A 23,932-nucleotide genomic window follows, 5' to 3' on the forward strand; every position below is an offset into this window, starting at 1 on the left:
ACGAATCCACGAAGTCAAATTTGCAGGATTTGCGTCGCGATCGTGCGCTTCCACGATAAGGGAGCGCGGTTTACTATCTTCAAGCTTTACCTTCGAGATCGAAAAACTCGATCGCTCAAGAACGATCGCGAGTTTATGCGCGCTCCAAGACCTAACGCGGCGGATGAACTCGTGCATTCCTTCGTTCGTTCGTGTCGCGAGATAAAATACCTCAACGGTTTTCGGCGTGGATTTATCGGCCACCGCGACCCACACCGCGAGACGCAATTGCGGTTAGATACTTGCTATTCCAGTAACAGACGCGGTATCGATCGGCGTAAACGAGACGACGAGATGCTCTCGATTCTAGGTATCGAAGTCGCACGTGAGAGCACCGGGCGAGCGCGTCTCTCGCTTTGGGAAACTCACCGGGAAAAACTCGACGTCGAGATATCTCTCCGCGTCCACCTGTTTATGGCGTCGTCGTTCTCGCAGCGAACCGTTCAACTCGCGTGCCCATCGCGCCCTGTGTTGCTACCAGCAAGCTAGAATCCCGTGTACGCGAGAAAATCCCCCGCTGAATGCACTTAATTATTTTTTTGATGGGATTTCAGCTGAAGTTAATTATTATGAAATCTGATTTTCTCGAATGAATGAGTTCCATTAGAAAGGTATCAAAATGCACGCTGAAATTCGAAGACATGAAACGTCCGTTATAGTATGAAATTACTATTAGAGGAAAAGCATCAAAACTGACGTAGATATGGTAAATCGATATACTCGTGTTCCTCGTCTGTAAAGTACTAAACCTTGTCAGACAGTGTATGAACTTCGTCTAACGTCTATCACGTGCAGTAGTTGGAATTGAAGTGGTAGTTTCCATTTGCAAGCGCGTTCGGTTGTGTTACTTACGTCGTTTAATTTTTCGTTATGCGGAAATTTTAGTTGGGATTTCTGGACGTGAAAATGAAAGTAACAAATCGGTAAGTAATTAATTTGATAATGCTAATTTATAGTGTGAGTTTTTTGAACTTTTTTAAATCACTTTAGATCTTATGCCAATCTCTATCTTCTGTAACTGCACCACGTAAGAAAAGTTAGGATTAGGTTGCATGAACTGAGATATCTGAGTTACTGGTCTTTCAACTAACAAACTGACTTGAACTTTGCTATGAAATATCATTTCACAGAATACAGCTGAAGCTACCGGCGACTGCTTTTCCCCTGTTTTTCTTATTTGTTTGCTTAAGACGGTCGAAAAGAAGTCGGAGGGTCTCTTTCCACATAATAAAGGAATAATATACGTCGCAGAATTTTTAAAATCTTTTTAAATATGTAAAATTAAAAATAACATGTGTAAGGATACATAATAAACGTACGAAATAATGCAGTTTCGATGCTTTTATTTTGTTTCTTTTTGTCATTTCCTATAGATATCATGAGTATGTCAATTTTAGGAATTTAGTTTTTAGAATCATTAAACATCGAACGTCTTAAAAAATAGTTATTTACAAGGAAGTATATAATAATTTTCATAAGATTTATATATTTTGATAAACAGGTATTGCTGGTCTATATCCATGCACATAAATTTTAATTTCACATTTTTAACAAGACTTTATAGTTTAAAAACGGTATATCAATTTTTTGTGCTTTTCTTCTATTATTACTGTAAAAAAAAAGCAACTATACCTTTATACACGTAACCGCTATAAAATAATATATCGTGAAAATAAAATATCACATTGCCATTTCCGCACACTTCAAGAAAGTTACAGTAAGAGTTCGTCACGCGGTGCAAGTCGTGAATGCAAAGTCTAACGGCTCGATATATCGAGCCGCTCTGTGGAGCTTCGGCGGCACGTTACACATCGACGACTCGGAATCAGAATCCACGCGTATCAAAGTAACGAAGCTCCAGCAGTTCCAACGGGGGAGACATTAACTGAACGTAATTCCCGGTTCGATCGGGTCTCGCGTCGTCACGCTCTTCATTACTTATCGATCTGCCGGTGAAATTGAATTTAGCGGGAGCGAGCGAGGGAGGGAAAAAAGGGCGCACAGGGATCGGGGAAAAAAAATGAAAGGTGCTTCGAACCGTATGCCAAGAGCAGATGGTGGCAGTAATGGTGGTGGTGGTGTTGGTAGCGGTGTCGATGGTGATCGCTACGGAAAGGCGACAAGGGGGTAGGTGGAGGACTGGTCGAAATGGTGGTCGAGCGGATCTCGAGAGAGCCGCTAAACCAGCCGAGACGAGAGACGAGAGACGAGGCGAGACGTGCTCTCGCGGAATTTATCGCGTTACCGACGAGAGTGCCTCTAATACTATCGACACCGGGATTCCAATTAGCCACTTCAGCCATTTCCCGACTTCGTGGCGATCGAATCCTCGACCTCGAATCTCGCCGCTCCTCTTCGCTTCCTACCTTCCTTCCTTCCTTTCTTCCTACCTTTCTTCCTACGCGACGGCCGTCGTTCTTGGGACCGTCGTTCTCGGTATTTCAGGGTATTTCAGCTATTGCTCGAGTATTCGATCACGTTATGCAACCCGAGAAGTTACCTCGAATAACTAGAGTATCGGGTGTCCGAATACCAAAGGTATTCCAATCGAAACATTGTTCTGCTGATGAGAAGATATCACGTAGGAGTCGTCGAGTGCTTCGCGTCCTTCGCAACTTGAGAGACGATTTAATCGTGTAATTAACGATATGAGCAAGAAAGACGCGTAAAAACGAAGGAGAATGAGAGGAAATGCGTTTCTCAAGCGTCAGATATAAAATTTATCTAACCCCGTTCGAAGCAATCGAGGAATCGCTTTTCCGAGTGCCCATTAAATCGCGTTTCCAGGTAAAATAAAAGTAACGACCGTTACCGAACATCCCGAGTCTCATAAGGAGACTGTTCGTGCCGAGGAAGACTTGGCGGGAATGTATATCGAAGCAGACATCTGAGCGCGCTTCTCAAGTTCCAACGTAGGGTAATTATGGAGAAAAGTTCTGAGAGAGGAGGGAGGTACCGACTGCGCTCGAGCGAGCGTTATAAGACATATTTTCTCCCCTCGTCGGCGACGTGGAGCAATGCGATGTAAATAAAAACGGTAGAAGCTGACTTAAAACGCTGTATTGAACAATCGATCTTTCTCTCGGGCACGAACGTCGAGCCGGCTCGAAGCGATAAAAGACGAGATCTTCGAAGTCTAAACTGTTGCGCAGCGACGCCTTCTTCTCTTTATTCGTCGAACTCCGCGTTTTATTCCAACGAGACCTTTTCTTCAACCGTAAAGGGGAACGTTATATAGAAAGAGAAATCCTCTTTAAACTATTTTCCCCATTATTGTTTGTATCCTTGCCGTTTGCGACGGTGGATCGCTAAATGTGCGCGCGCGAATGCCAAGTGTTTTATACGTGACCGTCTAGAAAATACGTATTTTTGTCCGGTTAGATTAAATGAATTTCATATTGTGCAACTGTGCCAGCAGTGCCTTCATCTTCCCTAGATTTTCGGGGCGAACGCGTCGTGTCGCAGACATTCGTGCATTATGAATATTCATAACTCGAGAAAACAGCGACCGTGCCGCGAAGCAAAATCTGCTGACAACGAGGAAAAAACGCGGAACGGCTTTCAGTCTGAAAACTATTAGTGTATAATTTCGCCGTAGGGAGAAACGTCACGCGTAGCATAAAATCTCGCTTGAATCTCTCTATTAATTATTAATTATTAAAATGAACATATCATCTCGCGACTTGGCTGAGGTGGGCGTGATAAAATAAAAAGGGTGCGCGAAGCGATGTTAAAATTCCGAGAACTTCCGGAAAGTTCGTGACTCGGGAGAATATCGTGGCGAAATTTCGCGCGGATCCAAGGAGACGCCCCTGATCCTCGCTGAGCAAGGATCACGTGAGTGACGAATTTCCGGAGTCCTCTCCCTAACCCCGTCGTCGGCGACGGTTTGAAACGATAATGACGACGGTCCGGCCACATCCTAAGGTCTACTACAGTTTGCAGGAGCGGCAAGTTGGACCACCGCCAGATCGTTCCCGAGACTCACCGTGGATGCTTGGCAAACATTAGACAAAGGATGAAAGGACATAATATTCCAGCACCTGCTGACCCGCCTCCGGACCGCCGATCTGATTTTCGCCGGTAACGAACCGCTCGTGATATGAACCCTCTATCGCACGACGTAGTGGTATAGCGGTGTCTAGTAATTTATTCTCTCTGGAGAATAATTTTCTCGGAACTAAGCAGGAAAGAGAGCAGGAAGAAATAGAAGAGAGCGAGAGAGAGCTCAAAAAGCACAACGATCGAGAAGCAGGTAGAACGAGCAAGAATTAATTATTTTTATCGAAGTGAGATATTTATTATTTATCGTTAGTTCCGGGCAACAAGAATTATTGCCGTGAAAGATCACACCGTAAATTCCGAAAAATTTCCAGTGAAAAACATTCGAGGTAGAATCAGGGACAATTTATGTCATGCTCTCAGCACTCTCATAATGGAGGGGTTGACAAAAGTATTAACAGGAAATACCGAGAAGTCCCTTTGATTTACAAGCGTTACGAAATGGCAAGCACGACTCGTCGTTTAATTCGCAGCGGATTTCACCCGGGCGACACGTTAAGCCGATGCTTAATTACAACGATGTTTAACGTTGGAAAATTACGGGGCCGCGACGAAGGAAACTTCCCCAAGACTGAGAACGCTGAATTCGTCAAAGAGCCCGTCATTATACTCTGTTCAACGTGCGAGATAGCCCGTATGGAACGCCAACTATCAACGCCGCAGACCGCGGCAGAAGAACGGAAGCCTCCTCTTTCCTCGAGGCGGAGAACGCCGTACTTCCCTCCGGATCTCGCACGTGCACTCATACTCCGCTCACGCTCATTCACGGATCCCCCGTGGCGTGACAGACGCGAGTACACGGCAATGTCCCGAGATTACTCAGAGACGTCTGCGTTTCCGCCGCAATCTGAGGAGCAATGATTGCGAACTGCCGCTTCTACCTCCGCCGCCTCCGAGACGCTCGCAAACGAGACGACATCACGAGCCGCCCCCAAGTTCAGCGTGTCGCAACGGAGCACGCCGAGCGCACGCCGAGATCAAAATAGTTAAAATAGCCGTCTTGCCAGACAAATCTGGCGCTAATACTGAGATATGAGAGTTCTGCGTGTTTCGCGCGGAGAGACGCGAGAGACACGAATTTCACGCGTACCCTGTGCCAAGATATCAAGAATCATATAGGAGATTCGCTATGAATAAAAATTGCATTCCCCGCTCTCGAAGTTTCTTCGAGCGAAATCTCGCTCGGAAAGTCAAGTGACCACCGGTCGCTTGAATTCAACGGATTCAATAACTTTTCACTTATATAAGTTCTCCATTCTAAATCCTCAATATCTTAACCCGAAATTGAAGAGTGAATACAGTGACAGAAAATTATAGTTATTTTCGGTGCCAATAATATCCGTTTGTTATTTTAGTCACAAAAAAAGTAAAAGAAAACTATTTCTCTAGTGAATGTTACATAATATCAGTGATAATAACCTTAAATGCATATTGCTACTATCACATTATTTTTGTGATTAAAATAAGAGGATATTGTTGGCACCGAAAAGATATGACTATAATTTTCTCTCAATGTATAATGTATAGTCAGTCACAGGACGGTTGCAACATTTTTTCTCTATAAGCTTCGGAACGCATCCCGTGTCCATAAAGAGAATTCATTTTTTAGTAATTCTCAGAAGACACATTTTCCCATCGAACACGAGATACGTTGCGAAACTCATCGAGAAAAAAGTGTTGTTGCCATTCCTATGACTGGCCATATTCCACCGTAACAGGAACATATTCACTCCAATCGATTGCAACATTCGCTCATACGGAGTCAGAATTCACTCTAAAAGCTTGAATGAAACATTGAGTTTCACTCTCGCGATTTCGAGTAGCATTATTTTCACTATCGCATCGATTGAAAATGCTGCTATTTTTCATTTATTTCGATTGAGATTGCGCTCCAAGAAATTTGTCTATTTTAATCTATTTTAACCCTCCATCAGTCTCAATGTCCAATAGACACACCTTCAGACTACATCATCGTTGTTATACGATCTTAAAGTTGAATCCGCCCTCGTCAAGGTTTCTTCTCTGTTCTCTCCGCTCTTCACTGTTTTTTATGTACTTTAAACCTGGTCTATTACCCCTGTATTAATGAAAGAAAAATTGTTTCAAGAAGCAGAGGAGAATAATGGGAGAATTAGCGTACCTGTGCAGTGCATTACGACCATTTCTGGATGAAAAATATTGCGACTAACGGAGGGGGGTTAATACATTTCGCAAATATCGTTATACTTTAGCCGTTCATTCCTCTAGTCGACTCGGCACGCCGGCAACTATTCGTAACAGAACTGTTCGTCCGGTTACGATCTCTGGGCTGTGTCAAGCAGAGCGTTAAAATTATAACAGCATCAAGCCTTGCGATCTACAATTCTACCTTCGTTTTCCGCGTGAGGGAAGCCTTCTTGCCTTCAGGTGCGCGCACAGTCGGCGAGCAATGTTCCGGAGTGGCTGTGCAGCCGGTCGAGCAATTACTATTACGCGTTACGGAACAGGCGGGCGTGCGCGCGCGCCCGACAGAGCTGCGGTTTTCGTCCCGGAGCAGTTTTGTCGCGCGCGTATCGCGGTTTTTGCGGCGCGCCGCGTGCCGGCGTCGACGAGGGAGAACGGATGGGACCGCTAACGATGGTTAACGACCCCGAATGAAACGATGAACGGCGACGCGCGGTATGCGCGACAATGTGCCCTCGCCGCCGCCGTCGCTACGGTAAATTCATCCGTCAACAACGCAGTTACGTGCGCCCGGCAGTCGCACACGCCCTCCTCGCAATTTCATTCCGCTCAATCCGAGTGTCGCGAAACGACGACGCTCCGCGCCGTTAATCGAATGACGCGTATCGGCTAGACGGTTCACAAGAAAATTACGGAGTTCGAACGGTAACTTGTCTCTCGCTAACTCTTGCGAATCCACGCATCCGTCGAGTCGGAAGCGTCGATCGGTCTCGGCCACCGATTTGCTTCGCCGAGTCGTTGGGGAAATTCCTCGCTTTACCGTAATCGCGAGAGAGCCGTGACTCGTTACTCCCGCGGGAACCACCCCTGACGGTTTGAGAATCGTCGGTTGCAAAACACCGTGTATGACCTTGGCACGTCGCATCTTTTGTAGCGGCGGAACAAAGGAGTCCAAAGCGGGGCTCCGTCGTGTATCCTACAAGATTACGTCAACGCGGGGTTTTCAGCACGTAGACACGTGATGTTTACATCAACCTTTTCGCGCGCGGATTATGTAAAGTGCGCGAGCTACGCGGATTATACGCCGAGTTGTGCCGCGTAAAGCGCGTATGAAAATACTTCCCGAATTACTTCATAAATGTGCGCCCTGCGTAAAAGAGTGAAGGCTAATAATCGCTGAAATACCTCCTCCTCATTTCGCATTCCCGGCGTTTCCACCTGCAAAATGTGAAAGTTCAGCAGGCGCTGTTCCGCGCTCGCCTCCCTCCCTCTCTCTCTCTCTCTCGTTCGTTCGCAACGCCGATCGCGATTTAACATCGTATTTGTCCGTTATGTTAAATGCAGCGGAAGTCGCTTCCGCCGTTTCAACTTCTTGAGAAGCCCGTCAGAATTTGCTCGCGCACCGAGACGCGCACACTGCATCGTCGCTCGCGCGTAGATACGGGAGTCCGATATCTCGAATTTCAGCCATACCTCGACGTGTTGCCGCCAACCCACGGTGTTCGTTCAACGTCCGGGAACACGGGATGATTGATAGTTTCGCATCGGCGTCTTCTCACAGTTACCCCGGTGCCGCGTCGGAAGATTTCCCGATTGCCGCGAATGCGAACCCGAAGACGCGAGGCTCCTTACGAGCGGTCTACAGGGTGTGTCCCGGAACCGAAACGGTCGGGAAGACCAAGCGGAAAAAGGCAAACCATCGCACGCGTGTGCGAATGCCAAAGGGTGGGGAAAACACCGGTCTGATCTATGAGCGAGTGGCCGGGGGAGGCGAGAGCCGGTAATCCGACGAATTGCCTCTCGTAAAAGGGTCAAACGCGGGTCGAAGGGATCGACTGCGGTGCGACGAGGGGTTTGCGATTGGATTAGATGCGAACGAGCGGCCAAACGAGGAAACGGAATTGCCGGATGCACGAGCGAGCGAGCGCGATTATCGAATTTGCATTGGGCGCCCGTATTATTATTAGCGTTTTCGGCCGAAGCGGGATCGCCGCGGGAGCGATTAAATGACGTCGCAACAGCAGCGAAAGCTAACCGAAAGCCAACTGATCCCGGCTGCGTTTTCAGTTGAACGTGAGCTCGCGAGGTTTGCTCAATCGCACGAATGGAGAATAGAGACGATAGATTACGTAAATTGAACGGCGCGATGTCTGTGTAGACGCGAGAATAAAAAATGAATAGGCAGCCCGTCTGAATAAACAAGGGAAACGGAGGGAAATTCGTCGTGCTGCCGCGTCTCGAAAGAAACGGAAATTCATACAAGAGGAGGCAGCGGAGGAAGGAAAATATGCGGACGATTTGCAGCCATCAGTTGAGAAAATATCGTCCGGATTCTCGGTCGGTTGAATTTCAAGACGATGTAAATAACTGGGAAATTGTCTCGCAGCAGCGAACCGCTCGCGTGTTGCGCGTTATTCCGACAATAGAGGGCAGTGCGTCGCGCGTAGAATTAAGGGTATAAATTTTATCTATAAATTCTTCGACCAATTTCTACGGTCAAACTTGAATTTTTGCCGCAGTTAAGGTATTTTTCGGTGTGCGCCCATGTATCCATAAATAAAGGCGGGACCGAGAGTGCGCGTGTTAACATAACCGGGTGTATATACTTCTTTTTTACCTAAAGTAAAATTCTGTTCCGCACATCCCGGCCAGTTTCCCGTGCCGATTATAAATCAGCCCGCGCGGCCGTAATGCGTTCGGTATACGCGGGGGAGTGATAGTTGTACGTGATTATGACAATTTATAGTGAGACCGCCGAGAAGTCTATTTCCTGCCTGTGACGTATGTACACGCGGCGACGCGTACGGTAATAGTATCGATTCACTCGCCGTTCCTCGCGATTATCGACGCGGCTCTCTCTTCCTCTCTCTGCTTTCTATAGAGTTATTATTTACTATTATTTGCTATTAATGTATTCTTTTCTTTATTCTATTCATATTGCGTTATATTACTGCAGTTTTTTTTTTTTTTCTAACTGCACGCTCTATATTGGCTTTTCAGCCGACATTACTTCATGTATACCTAAGAGGATATTTGTATCCCATGGGATAATAAAACCACCTATCCATCTCTCTCGCGCAGCGCGCTATTTTTACCGCAAAAAAATGTGAACAATGAACAATTATCCCCTTTGAACAGTTCAATCTGATCTAGTTCGAGGAGTTAAGTTTTTCGCGTGAATGTAATTGGGCTTTCCGGACCGTTGTGTTTCCCGGCAATTTGTATCGGCTTTTCCGTTCTCTCTTTTCCTCTTCCTACTACCTTTTCCTGTCCCATCTTGTCTCCCGCGTGATCCCACGGTATTCCACGGTATCCTTCTCCGGTTAAGAATTACTTCGTGTCGCTGGCTTATTCTCCAGACAAAGCGTCTTCCTCTCACGGTGAAGATGGATTTTTTCCTCGCCGACGACGAAGCTCGTTTTGCAGAGACGTGAGACGGCGGAGCTGCGAGGAAGCCGAAAGATGGACGCGGAAGAAGTCGGTAGGATAGAAAGTAGAGAGAGAGAGAGAAAGGGGAAAGCGAGTGAAGGCGAAATGGAGGAAATGCAACACCTCGTTATTGCGCGAACGTAAAGAGCGAAGTATCGTCGGCGGAAAAAGAAGTCGTTGGATGAGAAGAAAAGCACGCGGAAGAGACGAAAAGAAGAGTAGGGGGAGTAGGAGGAACAGAAGAAGGAAGAGGAGGAGAAAGAAAGGAATCGCAAGCGTGCTCGATTCTCTCGTTATTATTTTACGTGAACGCGCGCGTGTGTAACGACTGTGCTCGGCTGCACGCGAGGAATTGCAATGGTGAGACAGAGACACGGAAGAGCGAGAGAAGAGAGTTCTGAACTCTGAGGGATGGGAACGGGTCAATACATGAAGGTTTCGGTGCAACGATGCTCTAACTCACTTTCCCGCACCCCGCTGCACGGAGGGAACGGATCCGATAAAATTTCCCAAATCGTTACGTCCTCGCCCGTTCCGTCGTTCTCTTCAAACGTGATGAGATCTCGAATAGCGTCAATTACACTGTCAATACCAAATACGTCCGACGAACACAAGTTGCGAAACGTTACCGAGGGAAAGATCGGAATTTACTCGTCTACTAATTGACTCGTCAGTCTTGGCGAAAAATGTTCTCAGGGACGACAGCGCTTCGGGACGCGCGCCGATTTCGCAACAAAGATGAGAAGTTTCCCCTTAATCAAGAAACTTGGCCTTGATTAAAAAACTTCCTCTTAAAGCATCACGTGGCGTAATTTTGTTGCAAGGTCCGGTAATCATGTAAATGGCCGGATACCGTAAAAACGCAATATTCGCAACGGCGGGGCGTATAAATTCAATGGCATTGTGGCCGCGCGATCTCGCGAGGCACGTTGATTCACGGTCAAAGTTGTCAGACGACGTAAATCAAGGTGAGCGTTCGCGACAGGCGAAAAAGATTACCTCGGAAAAACGAAACGTCGCGGACAACCTCGTGAAAATCTGGGATACACCGACGGGAAAAAAGTTCGTGGACGCGAATAGCGCTACGGCGGCACAGGGCGAACGGCGAAACCGTTTTTGCGAAGTCGCGTTTACGCGCAACTTTTGACGACGTAAGCGGAAAGGAATTATCCTGCCTCCTCCGATGATGAAAGATCCGCAAGACGATGTGGGTCGAATCGATTCCTCAACGATAATAATTTCGCCGCAACGAAGTCGCTCACGACACGTAACGCCCGAAATACATTTCACTCGCGTCGCTAAATTGACTAGCGGGGACGTTATTACATTGTACCTACACGAGTCAACGAGTCGGAAACCGAACGGCGGGCCCGGGACACGCCGTATACGGAATGGCTGTTCATCGGATCACAATGAGAGATCCCGCAATCCGATCTCGCGAACGCGTGCTCGAGCGCGAAGTAAATAGACGCGCTAGATGGATATCGGTGAACGCGCGGGTTAACGATCATGCGTTACATCAGCACATATCGACTCGGAGTTTAAGGTCAAAGAATTTATTCGTTCCTCTCGGCCGGCGTAATGCCCATCGCTACGGTGTGCCAAGAACGGCACACGCCCAACGACGTAATCGCGAGCCGAGAAGACGGGCCATTCTCTCCCCGCAATCTCGATCTCCGCGCTGCAATTCGGAGTTTTCCCGTGTTCTCCGCAACGAGGGACGCGCGCTAGACGACACCGCCGCCGCCGAATGGAATCCAATTATCTTCCTTTTTGCCACTCGACGACGACGGCCACACACCGGCGAATCGCCGCGATGTCCGGCGTGGCGAATGGCGCCAATTCCCGGCCGCAAAAACACCTCTAGCACGTCGAGATCGAGATCAGCGGGACCGGGAATAAATCCCCAAACTTTCGCCGGACGCTAATTCGAACCGCTAATTGAATACCGCGCAAGTGGAATTACGAAGTTGCGCGAGCTTCGGTGTGTTTTTCGACGTGAACCATTACCGAACCGAAGTCGGACGGTTCTCGGGCTTGCAGCCGCGATCTATCGCGTCCGATAAATTTGTCGATTCGCGGGCGAGTCAAGCGGCTAAATACCGTAAACGAACGACTCGAATGTACCGGTAATTTTTCCCGGATACTTTTTACAGCCGCCCATAAATCTACGTAGTCGCCTACATTTTTTCCGCGTGTTTCTCCCCCTCTCTTTATCTCCCTTTCTTTCTGTGTTTCGTCCTCTTTGCCCCCTCTCTCTCTCTCCCTTTGTGTGTGCATGGGTACATACCACACGTACTAAAAAGAAAAAAATGGTTCCACGTCGCGGTTCCCGACGAAGGACGCGAAATTCAAGGATTTTCCGCGACGCCGACGACGCGAAACGCGCGCGAGATGCACGCTCGCCCGCGCTAATTCGGGCATTTATTTATTCCCTCCGCGCGTCCCCGTGAGGCAAGGAGAATAAATCAGCTTCTCGCACGACGCGTACGTACGTAGCTCATAGAACAGCATTAGTTACGCACGCTTTCGTTTCTTCTTCTCCTCTTTCTCCGGCTAGTCTGTTGTTCGCGTCGGAATGCAGTGCGCTAATTTCGATTTTCCACCTCCCTTGTTCACGAGCCAGTTCGTACTTACGCTCTCGTACTCGCTTGCCTATCGTCGCGGAATATTATAATAATAATATGATTTATTATAATATTTTATTATTGTAATAATACGAAATCAATTTCACCGCTTGAATTTTTCAATGCGGCCTGCTCGTTCCGCTGCACCGTCTCATTGATGTTTTCGTTTCATTACCGTAACTGTAACAAGGGGCCGCGAACGGGCGATACTTCTTCGGTCTTATCTGCAACCTAACACCGCGGCGGAAACGGAGCGAACGGCGAACCTGCCCGACGACTCCGCTCGTATCTCGCGTTTGCATAACATTAACGTTTAAGAGACCTCCTTCGGCGAAAATACGGGCCCCGTCTATCTCTAGCGCGTAAGAAAATTCCGCGCCTCATGTTGCACGCTGATATCCTTACGTTAACTTTGCATATAGCGTTCTTTCAAGAACGCGTGAGAGCCCGAAGACTACGATACCCCGAAGACAATACCGGCGATACGCGACACTGCCGGGAAATGAAAAGCCAGCGTTGCCGGGCTGTATCTTTTCTAAATCGGAACCGATTTCTTTCTCGGCGAGAATATCGCGAGGCTGATAATTTCCGAGCTGTAAAAAAATGAAATCCCGTTTTCCTCTCGTGCTTTCGGTCAGCCGAGAGAATGTATCCTTTCGACCTACTAGACGTAGATCTGACGACATCGAAGTACATTCGATTGCAATCTAGATTGTGAATTTCACACATCATTGCTTTCATTTTAATTACATTTTTCATCTGAGATTGTGAATGCGATCGCTCTCGTTTCTACGTTGTACAACGAAAATTAAGCGTAATATATAATGGTATGTATTTTAATTTAGGAAATTAACACATGTGAAAAAATGAATCATATTAACAATTGCCGGTGAACTTAATTTGCGACGATTACGCTGACCAAAATATAGATTTTAAAGACTTGTGTGTCGTGTAAAAATGACTATAAAAATCATTCTTTAGACTTCTTAGAACTTTTTCTTGGAAACGATAAAAGGCGACGAATCATGCTCGAACGTTTCCTCGGTCAGTTGAATTAGCCGTCGGTGAAAAAGTCGCACGGCTCGCGAATTCATATCCCAACGAAAATTCCATCGCGCAGAATGACGTCATCTCGATATACAAACAACATTTTCTCACGTTGACCATGGACAGATCTCCAACGGAAATTAGTGGAGCGGAAACCGGTGCCGGTGGGAAACTGGTTTCGATGCGCGATTCGCGGCACGCGTCTTGTCCGCATAATCGAATTAAGTAACACGAACGCAAGTTACACGTTATTGCATTTCGCGTTCATGTCTCGCCGCTTCGAATATATCCCTAATGCGCCCTTTAGGAGTCTACGCGTGTCTGTCGGGACTAACAATTGTAATCGCGTCAGTGAACGTTAGTTCCGCACGTGAGAGGCAAAAGGGAAGCAAATCCTTAAGGCCAAATTATCGCTGCCGACATATTTACGACATGTAAGTTAACCTTTGGACAATAATTGTCGCTTTTGATGTACTTATATCGTGAGGAAGAGGACGAAACAAGCTTAGAGATATATTGCTCATTAATGCCGTACTTTCAGTGGCGCATCAAGGGGACCACTCATACATATAGTATTTATCAAGCGAAAAATTACGTTTCTATATATTTATCTATGTATTTATTTCACTACCTAAATAATATTAATTATAATAAAAAATATTAATATTAATAAATAAAAAATATTAATTCGAAATAAAGTTGAGGTAGACATATGTACGAAATATTACAATTACGAAAATATTTTTATTTTTTATCCTTTTATATGCTGTATTTATATGTCAGTTGATCTAATAAAGATATATAGAGAAGTATATAAGTATTTAAACATATATATATATTAATATATGTATATGTAAATACGTTTCGAATATTACTATAAATTATGAACTTTATACCGCTGTATTTTCAAAACAAAATGGTCAATAATTCTAACATTTGTGTGTATAATATCATATTAATCTTTAATATCCTATAGTAGTTTTTTATTAAAATTCTATTTTTAGTTTAGAAGGTATTAAGAAAAGAATGACATGGGCATGGAATAATTTGTTTGCATATATATGTGACGCTGGTATAGTGAATATGTTAAATAATATATGAATTATGCAGAACACAATCAGCTTTTGAAATTAATTCTGATTACATTGGTTTAAGAACAAAAGAATACGATAAAAAAGATGACCGCTATGGTTGTGCTTTACGATTCGAAGACGTTTAAATAAAAAATTGTTCAAGCAAACGTCAAGAATCTGCGGGATATTATAAAACAAGAGTACGGAGGAACCGAGGTCGGTTTACTCTTTAATTTTTTCCTCGGCCAATTTAGAGCAGAGAGTTTTCCCTAGAGGAAGTTTAAAGAGGATACCATTTTTCTCATAACTTCTTAATCTTCAACATTAAATATCTAGGCAACTAAAGCTTGAGTTAAAACTCGGTTAAAGTGAACTCCCCTGTAAATTAAGTTATGAGGGTAACGTATTTATTTGCACCACTGAGACTCAATTCGCCGGAGCCTTTCATTTTTCGATCGTTCGGCAAATCAAAAGTAAAAACTAGACGCTTCAAGTGTACGATAAAATGAGTTTCAGTCTTTCGTTCGTCTGCCTCTCGGGTGCCAGAGTCACGACGTGGGCAGGAAATCCCGCAAGATTCGACGACGAGATCGAAATAAATGCGTCACGGTGTCGCGTAGCGTTGAATATTTCATGACGCTCTCCGCGACGAACAGCGGTACATTTTACGCGTATGACCTATTTAATAGAAACGCGCTGCACATGCGACCGGTTGACGATTCATTAACGAGCTTAACGACCGCCCGCTCAGCGTATCCCGAAGAACTTGTACGCGGGCTACACGAAGCCTCTGTCGCGTCGAGTCACTCTGCACGTTTGTAACGTCGGATTTTCGACATAAATTTCCAGCATTTAGAGAAACAGCGATAAATTAATTAAACGGCGACAAAATTAATTAATTAAATTAAACTCGACGAGAAATAAACGCGGCCTCGGTGGGGATCTAGGCGAATTTAATTAATTCAACATCTCTCGTATCGATGTATAATGATAAAGGGTTTCGTCCGTTTTTCCGCAAACATCTATGTCGGATAAACGCAGCGGCGTGTTTAAGACACGCGGGATCGCACGATCGAGTGGAGGGAAAATTCTCACAGAACTTGAAGGCTCCATTTCCTCACACGTTCCGAAACGTCCATAGCCCTTTTTCACGAAACACCCCGTACAGCCCGCGACCCCGCGCGAATGTGTCGGGTCGTTCATCCCGTAAATTACGAGATACCGAGATTGCAGCCAGTGATTTACGTCATGTGCGTAAGGCAGCGGTGGAGTTTAACTATCGGAAACAGAACAACCGTGAATGATCGTCGGCCTCGGCTAGAGAGCGCGATACCACCGCGATGAATTCGGATCGCGCCCGCGCGCAAACGTTGTTGCGGAACGTTGCGGCCGCGTTTACGCTAAACCTCCGGCTTGCGATCTCTTCCCCCGCGGAGCCGCCCCCGCCGACCAGTCGCGTTTTAAACGACCGTTCGATCGATCTTGAATCGAGGGACCATCCACGCGGAAATCGCGTTTGCTCATCGACTGTGCACGCGCGTACGACGATTCGTTGACGAATGCGTTTCCGCAGACTTCATTTTCCCTCGAAATGAACTCCTCGCGCGCTGCGTGGCGAGATCGTAAATCTTCAAGGCACGAGAGAACGGTGCACACGACGTGTGCGAACGAAGGGATTTTCTTTCTCACAAAAGCCGAACCTAAATTAGAAATCTATATTTTCTCACATATCAGAAATATATCGCGCAAACTCACGGGGAGAAATATCGCAGATCGGCGCCGGCGGGAGAAGCACGTACGATCCGACGCGAGACGGAAAGACGTGGGGAAGAAGTAACTCTCGCAACTTTAGGATTTCCTTAATCTCCTTCCGAGAATCGACGGGACACGGTTTTTCTCGAGCTCCGAGAGACCGGTTTTCCGCGGAGAACCGTCATCGAAGATAGCCACGACACAACTACGTCACCAGGCAGAGACCGAACGATGTGTTGTGCATGGTAGATAAGAGATCCATCATATCATCGTGCCAATATTTGATAACTAAAAGACGAATCGTAGTATAAACACGAAAATGGCCATAAAAAAGTTTTTACATCGCTGATTTCAAAAATGACGTTAAAATTTAAAATGTTGAATTGGAAATGACAGATACAATATGGCGAATAGAAAGTTTTATCGAAATTTCTTGGAAAATACATATGCCGATTTTTTAGATTGGTTATACTACGAATATAATCATCTCGTACGTACGTACGAAATATGTAAAAGTATCTACAAAAATTTAAATATTTTATCGATATTTTGACTTTAGTTTTTGTCACTTTTCAGGGTATCTCAATCTCTATTGTGCGTTGCAATGAAATGACGTAACATCGTCGAATTCGATGCGAACGGAGGGATGTACATACGTCCGCAACAAGTTGGTCAAACAAACTGTCCTCCGTGGGGCTCAATCTCGAGGGGCCGGATTTCTTTCTCCGTGCCGGGGTATGTGTACGGAGGAAGGATACACGTGTACTGGCGAAGTTGCGTCGCGTTAAGCCGCTTGCACACACAGCATCCTTCACGGATGAGAATATCGTTTCGGCCGCTCGTCTCGCCGTATATCTATCTCCTCTTTTGTGGACACGTCCCTTTCTGAGACGCGATGCGTTTCGCAGCTTAGATATCGGCAACGACGGCGAGACGCACATGCATTCGTACGCACGTGTATGTGTGTGTGTATATATGCGCGGAGCTTTATCGATATCTACACGCGCGATTCACCAGCGACGACGATGCACCACGACGTCGGCGCCGGCCTTGATTTATGGATAACGCCGTCGCCGTCGCGTCCGTGTTCAAACGTCGGAAACAAGGACACTGTTGGATTTTCGCGTGTACACGCGTTAACCATTCAAAATGGCGTGCACGTGCGAGAACGACGGCCGGGATTGTCCGGTTTTAACCCGCCCTATTGTGACCGAATCGAACAGTCGCGACAATTATCGCGAACTCCAGGGGCACCAGAAGCTGGGGGAAGCGGGGAAACGGACAACGGTCCGTCGGTTTTGTCGCTATCAAATTTTCAGACGACGGATTGTGCTCGGACTGCCGGTGATTAAGATACGCGATACAGATGCTGCGTTGTTCGCGCAATTAAACGGGGGTCGGTCGTGCACGAACGCGCGTGAGATGAAATACCAACTAACTGGGTATTATCTTCATTATCGCGGTACCCGCGATATTTCGGGGTACACGCCAAGTATCGCGGTTTTACTTTCGCACGATTATCGTGTTACGCGTATGGGACGAGCTATCCGTTCTCGTAAATTTTAACAAGTAAGAGAGCCTTTAAGCGATATACGGTTACGACGGTGCAGCGTCGTGCGCGGTTTATCTACGGCTTATGAAACTCGCGAAAGAGTATCTCACGCCGCTTTCCGAAACAATAAAAAGTAAAATTCTCCCGTGCCTGCCACGATAAGTTTCTCACGGGCGATACAACATATGCAGCGAGTGCAAACTAATTAATTATTCTTATCGCGTAGGAAAAAACAAGGCAAACAAATAGAAAAGTAAGCCGGCGCCCGTTGAAAGTAATCCTCGCGGCATGTTTCATGCATCACGGTGAAAACGATGCGGTCTAAGTTCGCGTCAAGAGATCTGTCATTAAAAAATAGAATCGAGCGTTCCGGGATACTCCATAGTCATAAAGATTAAGACGCCCGAACCTTGAATCTTAATCTTCGTTTCCCGGACGTCTCGATCCGCAAACTCGCGGTTTTCAATCTCTAAGTCGAGATTTGCGTAACGCGGCTTAATCATACCGCACGAAGGAGAACAATCTCGCCGGTTACAGTCTCCTCTAATCCACAGAAGATCTCGATCGCGTACTGCGTATAATTTAAACACATTTCTGACTGAATGTAATTAAAAACTGAGCAACTTCTAAATGAACATTCGTTATATACGCTCTTTCGTTCTCGCGTGAATAAGTAAATAAAAAAAAAAAAAAAATACCCGACGTAATTTAAAGAGATTTCCGCCTGTAGATCGAAGCGTCCGAGAAGCAACGTTTATCTCATTAACCTGATTATCCTCGTCAATTTGCTAAAACACCGTCGTCATCCTCTAATTAAAAAAAAATCCTTATTCGCACCGAACGAGCGCGTAACGAAACGATGAGTCGCAGCATAGCGGAAAGATAATGAAAGAAAAATGCCATAGCGCAGCTCGTTTCGCGAACAGGATAACGAGCGGTAAACGCGACTATACAGATTACCCGTAATCACACGGTGTTTGTAATAACGCGCTCATTCTTTTACGAGCATGGTGCCGATGAAAAGATGTAAACGATACATTTCCGGTACGAGTCCACGTTCGCGGGAAAACGACTCGGTTTTCCGTTCGGATTATCTTCACTCTTCCCTCTCTTTCCCTCACACACACACTATCTCTCTCTCTCTCTCTTTTTAGCTGCTATTGTTTTTGCTCGACGGCCCGTATAACGTTCGCGATATCGACTTACCGGCGGCGTGGCAGCGCCGTTAGCGGTGCCGTATATTTATTTTCGTGCCATCCGTGCCATCCGAGCTCCATTGCGCCTTTCATGGCGCTACGGTATTGTACTCGGTTAATTTCGCGATACCGCAAGAATAATTTATAACGCTTCTTCTACAAGTCGAAAATGAATATGGATGAGCTTTATTTCGTTAGAGAGAAGTACACGTATCTTCAATTAAATCAAGATCTCTCGGCGCGCGGGCTCAGTTGTTAGCTTTTTCTCTCGCAGACAGTCACGCCCATCGGACTTAACTAATGACATATGCAATTGAATATAAAAATTATTATACAAATGTATTATATATATATTGAATTTTATGATACGTATATTTCTCGTTCATGTGTAAATAAAAAAATATGCTGCATGATATATAGATGTAAGGGTAAAGTTGGTAAAGAGAGAAAGGGAGCATTGAAATTACGCAATTGTATGAATGATTAATATATATATATAAATAATAACCTCTTTTCGGCGACACGCACGTTACGCCTATAATTATGCGATGCAGTACATTTAATTTCCCTAATAGGTATGCAAATTACTGTAAGGCGATGCGATCATTATCGCTACAACGAAACACGCTACAGTGGTGTGTGTAGCGCGTCTGGAATTAATTATTAATTAGGTTAATTACATAAACAGTAGAGTTAGCTAACGGATAGGGCATATGTAAATATTTTGCGCGCAATACGACCGATTAGCGGTGAAATTGCAGCGATGCGTTGTAACACGGCCGCTGCGTACGAATGCCGTATGAAATTACTTACGAAACGCTAATGTAATTTCACGAAATGGCTTTATTCAAACCGACACGGAATTAGTCATGTCGCTTAAATTACTGAAGCCTTTACTATAGTTATTAACCTCGTCCACAGAGTGTTCCAGAATTTCTGTTCTTAACTTGTAAATGTCCCACGGGTCATACCGCGGAAATGTATATCGTTTAAATTGCCACTTAGAGAATAATATATGAAATTTTTCTCGCAAACCTATCATACTACATAGAGGATTATATCTCCGACATCATATCTGTAATGGGAGTATGCGTACTGTTGTGTGTGTGCTTTCTGGCACGTATTTTCTGCGTTTTACAGTTAAAAGTTAGTTACTGAGACAGACATCTCGATAAACTCGCAATTGGCCGCGCTTCGAAGAAGATCTCAGAGAAAAGCGTTTCATCCGCCACAACTTTGTAATACTCAACATTAATTATCCCGATAAGTAAACGCAGAGTTCAAACTTCGAAAGGTTAAAGTCCATTCGGATGAATAATAAGGTTTTGTTACTAAGTGCCGTTTCAGCAGGAAATTCCGTTCGCAGTTTCATGTTCGGTCGGTTCATATTTCGAAAATTACTGACGCTTCGATATTTTAATAAAAGCAAAATCAACACTAATCGCGAAGTCTCTCGTTGGGACCAAAAAACCGTTAAGACCCATGGGCGATTTTAATTGCCACGACTTTTTTTCGTATATCTTGCGGCCGGACAGCGCAATTTCAACGGCACGTTTACCCGTCGCATTAAAAAAAAAAAGAAATCAGTAAAAAACGACGCCGCAAATATCCCGCGACAGAGTACACGATGTCCTAGAATTAGGTAAGTAAATGTGTACCGTTACTCCTCCATGTGAAATTCTCAATTCTTTTTTTTAGTGGTAGAATAGTCGAAATACTAGCGACAGAAACGATCCACATATAAGTTAAAAAGTTCGGAGTAACATAATAATAAAGAGGAAGATTTTTCGCGAATGAAGTTTCAGACGAAAATATATGACGAAATATTACTTGTCATTCAATATTCAGTGAAATTTTGCGCAATCTCAATTTAAAGCTTAGTTACCAAAAAATGTCAAATATCGAAGTTGAACAGTTGCACAGAATAATGTATGAATATTTATACCTTTGAATTTTATATATTCGTGCTGTCGTCGGTGAGCGCGTTGGAGATACATATTTGCCTATATATTCATACTTTTGAAAATTTAACATCTTCAGAAATACATTCAGAGTCGAAATTTTAGTTCATTTGCATTAACTATACCAGAAACGGGTATTTATTACTGTTTTCCATATGTTGAAACTTAAAAATTAATGAGTAAAAGTAATAAAATGATAACTTTATTTTTTCATGATTTTCTTTTATTATTTATCATTATTCTTCATTAATACTGACAAGAGAAAAAAAACAACATATTAACAATAATAGATATTTAAAAACAATATATTAACATTAATAGATATTTGTTATTTTCGGTGCAATAACAATGCCAGACACAGGTGAAAAGAATTACAAATCAACACCTATAGAATTTACAGCAGACCATAAATTTCTCTCGTTATATACGATATGTACGTATTCAAATACATGTTTCAATGTATATTCAAACATTGTTAAAAAAAAAATATAACATTATTGTGAATAAATAATCGCCTATGTAAGTCCCCGATAAGCAAAGAAGAAATTCCATCATATGATTGACATATGTCTATATATTGATTATTTTTAATAATTTCTTTCCGACTGTAGTACATCCATTCCTGAAGAGGTTGATCTTTTTAAACCTTACGCGAAAGGCAGAGAGTATTCACTTTCTAAGCGAGTGATTCTCTAGACTTCACACGTAACGCCGGACCTCAGGCGCGCAAACGGATAAATAAACCCGCCACCGATAAGTCGTGTTTGCCGTGTTACATTCCTGAATCGCGCGTCAGAGTAAAATTAAGCATAACAGCATTCCGCACTGCGTTCGTGATATTTGTCGATGTTTTATTTATTAAGAAATACAGTCTTAATCTCCAACTTGATATTGCAATCACTTATTTATTTTCACTGCTTTTCTTTAAACGAATTCACGGCGTAAAATATCGATTTTAATCGTCTCCAAGTAACTTCGAATTATCTGAAGTATGTGAAATTATACCATATATATCGATTACGGTATTAGTCACAAGATCAATATTTTCCGGCATCGTGAATACTGATAAAAATAAACCGTGAAAGTAGGAAACACGGGGACAATCACGGGTGTCGAAAGTGGTCCTTCAATCAAGGACGCGCCAAGAGTGAGGCAAGTGCAAGTTATGCGATTTCTCTCCCGCGTTCTCGTCGCTTGAAAAAATCCATGTTTACCGTGACATAACGGGCGATCCTTCGGCTCCAGGCGACAGATACGACGCTATTTTAAGGTTAGAAAACGACGCTCGATCTTCTCTCGCGTACTCCCGAGGAATGTGTGTCACTATTCGACGAATAAATACCGCATCTCTACGCACGGTGCTCATCGACGCATCAGGTGTCAGTCACCTCGAGCCGTGAGAACGCGACTCTCGCGTGCGGGACGGAGACGTACTTTCCTCACACACGTACCACGGTACGCACTGTCTTCGTGATTGTCAACGCGATTCTAATAATTAACAATGACGATCACGCCGAGTCGCGAAATGTGCGTCGCGCAGCATCGTCCCGGAAATGCGTTAACAACGCGCGACTGCGTGACAAATTTCAATCACGGTAGTTGACGCGCGAACTGCGTGAAGCTATCGCATTGACACTCGGAAACTTAAGTATCTCAAGATGCCAAACTTCACGTTCTTAGTGACAGCGTGAAATTTGAGTTCATCGTTTGTAGCGATAACCTTTGGTCGAACGGCCGTGCGAAGTCGCGAGCATGGGAAAAGCGAGAAATGATCAGTACTCACCCTGTGTCCTATTGGCCGTGGCAGTCTGCGACCCGTCCGGAATCCGTCGGCGACGGTCCGGAGTCTCGTCTTCGTCCCGCGCCTTTCACCGTTTCGCAACGAGGAGTAGGATGCGCGAGGATCGTCGTTCCCTGACGCCGGTTCTATGCGTGGCGAGAGTCACTCGCGATAAATCACACGCGACGACTCACTGACGGCGACGCGTGACGATGACAATCGCGAGGCACGCACGAGAGCGTACGCGAGAGGACACGCATGAGCGCGAGATCTGCGAAACGCGACGCGCGAACAACGCTCCGAACGCTCCCATCGGTCAGCTGCAACTGGCGACCGACGCGGCGGCGGTGATGGCGCCAAGGGGGAGCCGGGGGGAGGCCGGCTGCGCGCGCCACTCCGGAACTCAAGTACTGAACTTCAGCGTAAACGAGACAACCGAGAGAGATTACGATTTTTTTGTTTTATCGTTCTTATGAAATAAAGCACTGAGACAACACGAACGATATTTTTCGATGAATTTAGATGCCGATAGGCAATTAAAATTACAGGAATATGAATGCCGAGCAAAGATCGAAACCAGTATAATTTTTCCGAAACTCGCGCTCAGGTGATACTTTCTCTCTTACGTTATGCTTTCTATATTCAACATAAAATAGATATTTATATACGTATGTATCTGAGATTCGAGAGCAGGAGAGGGAAAAAGAATGAAAATTGTAAGAAAATACAAGAAAAACGTCTAAAAAAAGTAGACTTGCTTATTCTCATGTTTCGTCGCAAATAATGGAAAATGGAAAATGCTACAGTGGCTACATCCTCTTTTGCGTATTTATAGAGTCAAAAGTTGGACTTGACGAAATTATATCGCCTTCGATCATTGATTTCGAGGGAAACAAGTTTTTGCGTTGTAAAGCGCATTATCGTTTCCTGCGTGTTTAGATTAAAATTACTTAGCTTGATCGATGTCGTTTTATATTAGTTTCTTCTGTTCGTTGTATTGTCAGCACTTCGTGGACTTAGATAGATAATAAATACCGTGAGAAAATCCCGTGGAAACTCGCAACCGACCTCCTTATCGTTATTTGACAAAATGGAAGGCTCTTGTGACGTTTTGTATAATATTGCGTAAAAAAACATCACTAGGAGAAACAATCAGGCATGTAACGATCGCGAAAAGTCACTAGCTTCATACATCTGCATGTTTCGAAAAATTTGGTACACTTTGTTGAATTTTAATTACACTTCTACACT

The 23,932-nt window shown here is 44.8% G+C and overlaps 1 protein-coding gene across 2 annotated transcripts in view; it reads right to left on the reverse strand.

The window, feature by feature from the left end:
• Window positions 1–23,793, reverse strand: part of LOC106752046 (protein-tyrosine sulfotransferase) — an 86,054-nt gene extending 62,261 nt beyond the window's left edge. For both annotated transcript variants that reach the window (XM_014633434.1, XM_014633433.1), the window contains exon 1: window positions 22,685–23,793. The gene's annotated coding sequence lies outside the window, so the exon portion shown is untranslated. The remainder of the gene's footprint in view (window positions 1–22,684) is intronic.
• Window positions 23,794–23,932: the final 139 nt, after the last annotated feature.

This window comes from Dinoponera quadriceps, unplaced genomic scaffold (assembly GCF_001313825.1).
Source record: "Dinoponera quadriceps isolate SergipeBrazil2010 unplaced genomic scaffold, ASM131382v1 scaffold424, whole genome shotgun sequence".
In the NCBI taxonomy this organism is placed as follows: Eukaryota; Metazoa; Arthropoda; class Insecta; order Hymenoptera; family Formicidae; genus Dinoponera; species Dinoponera quadriceps.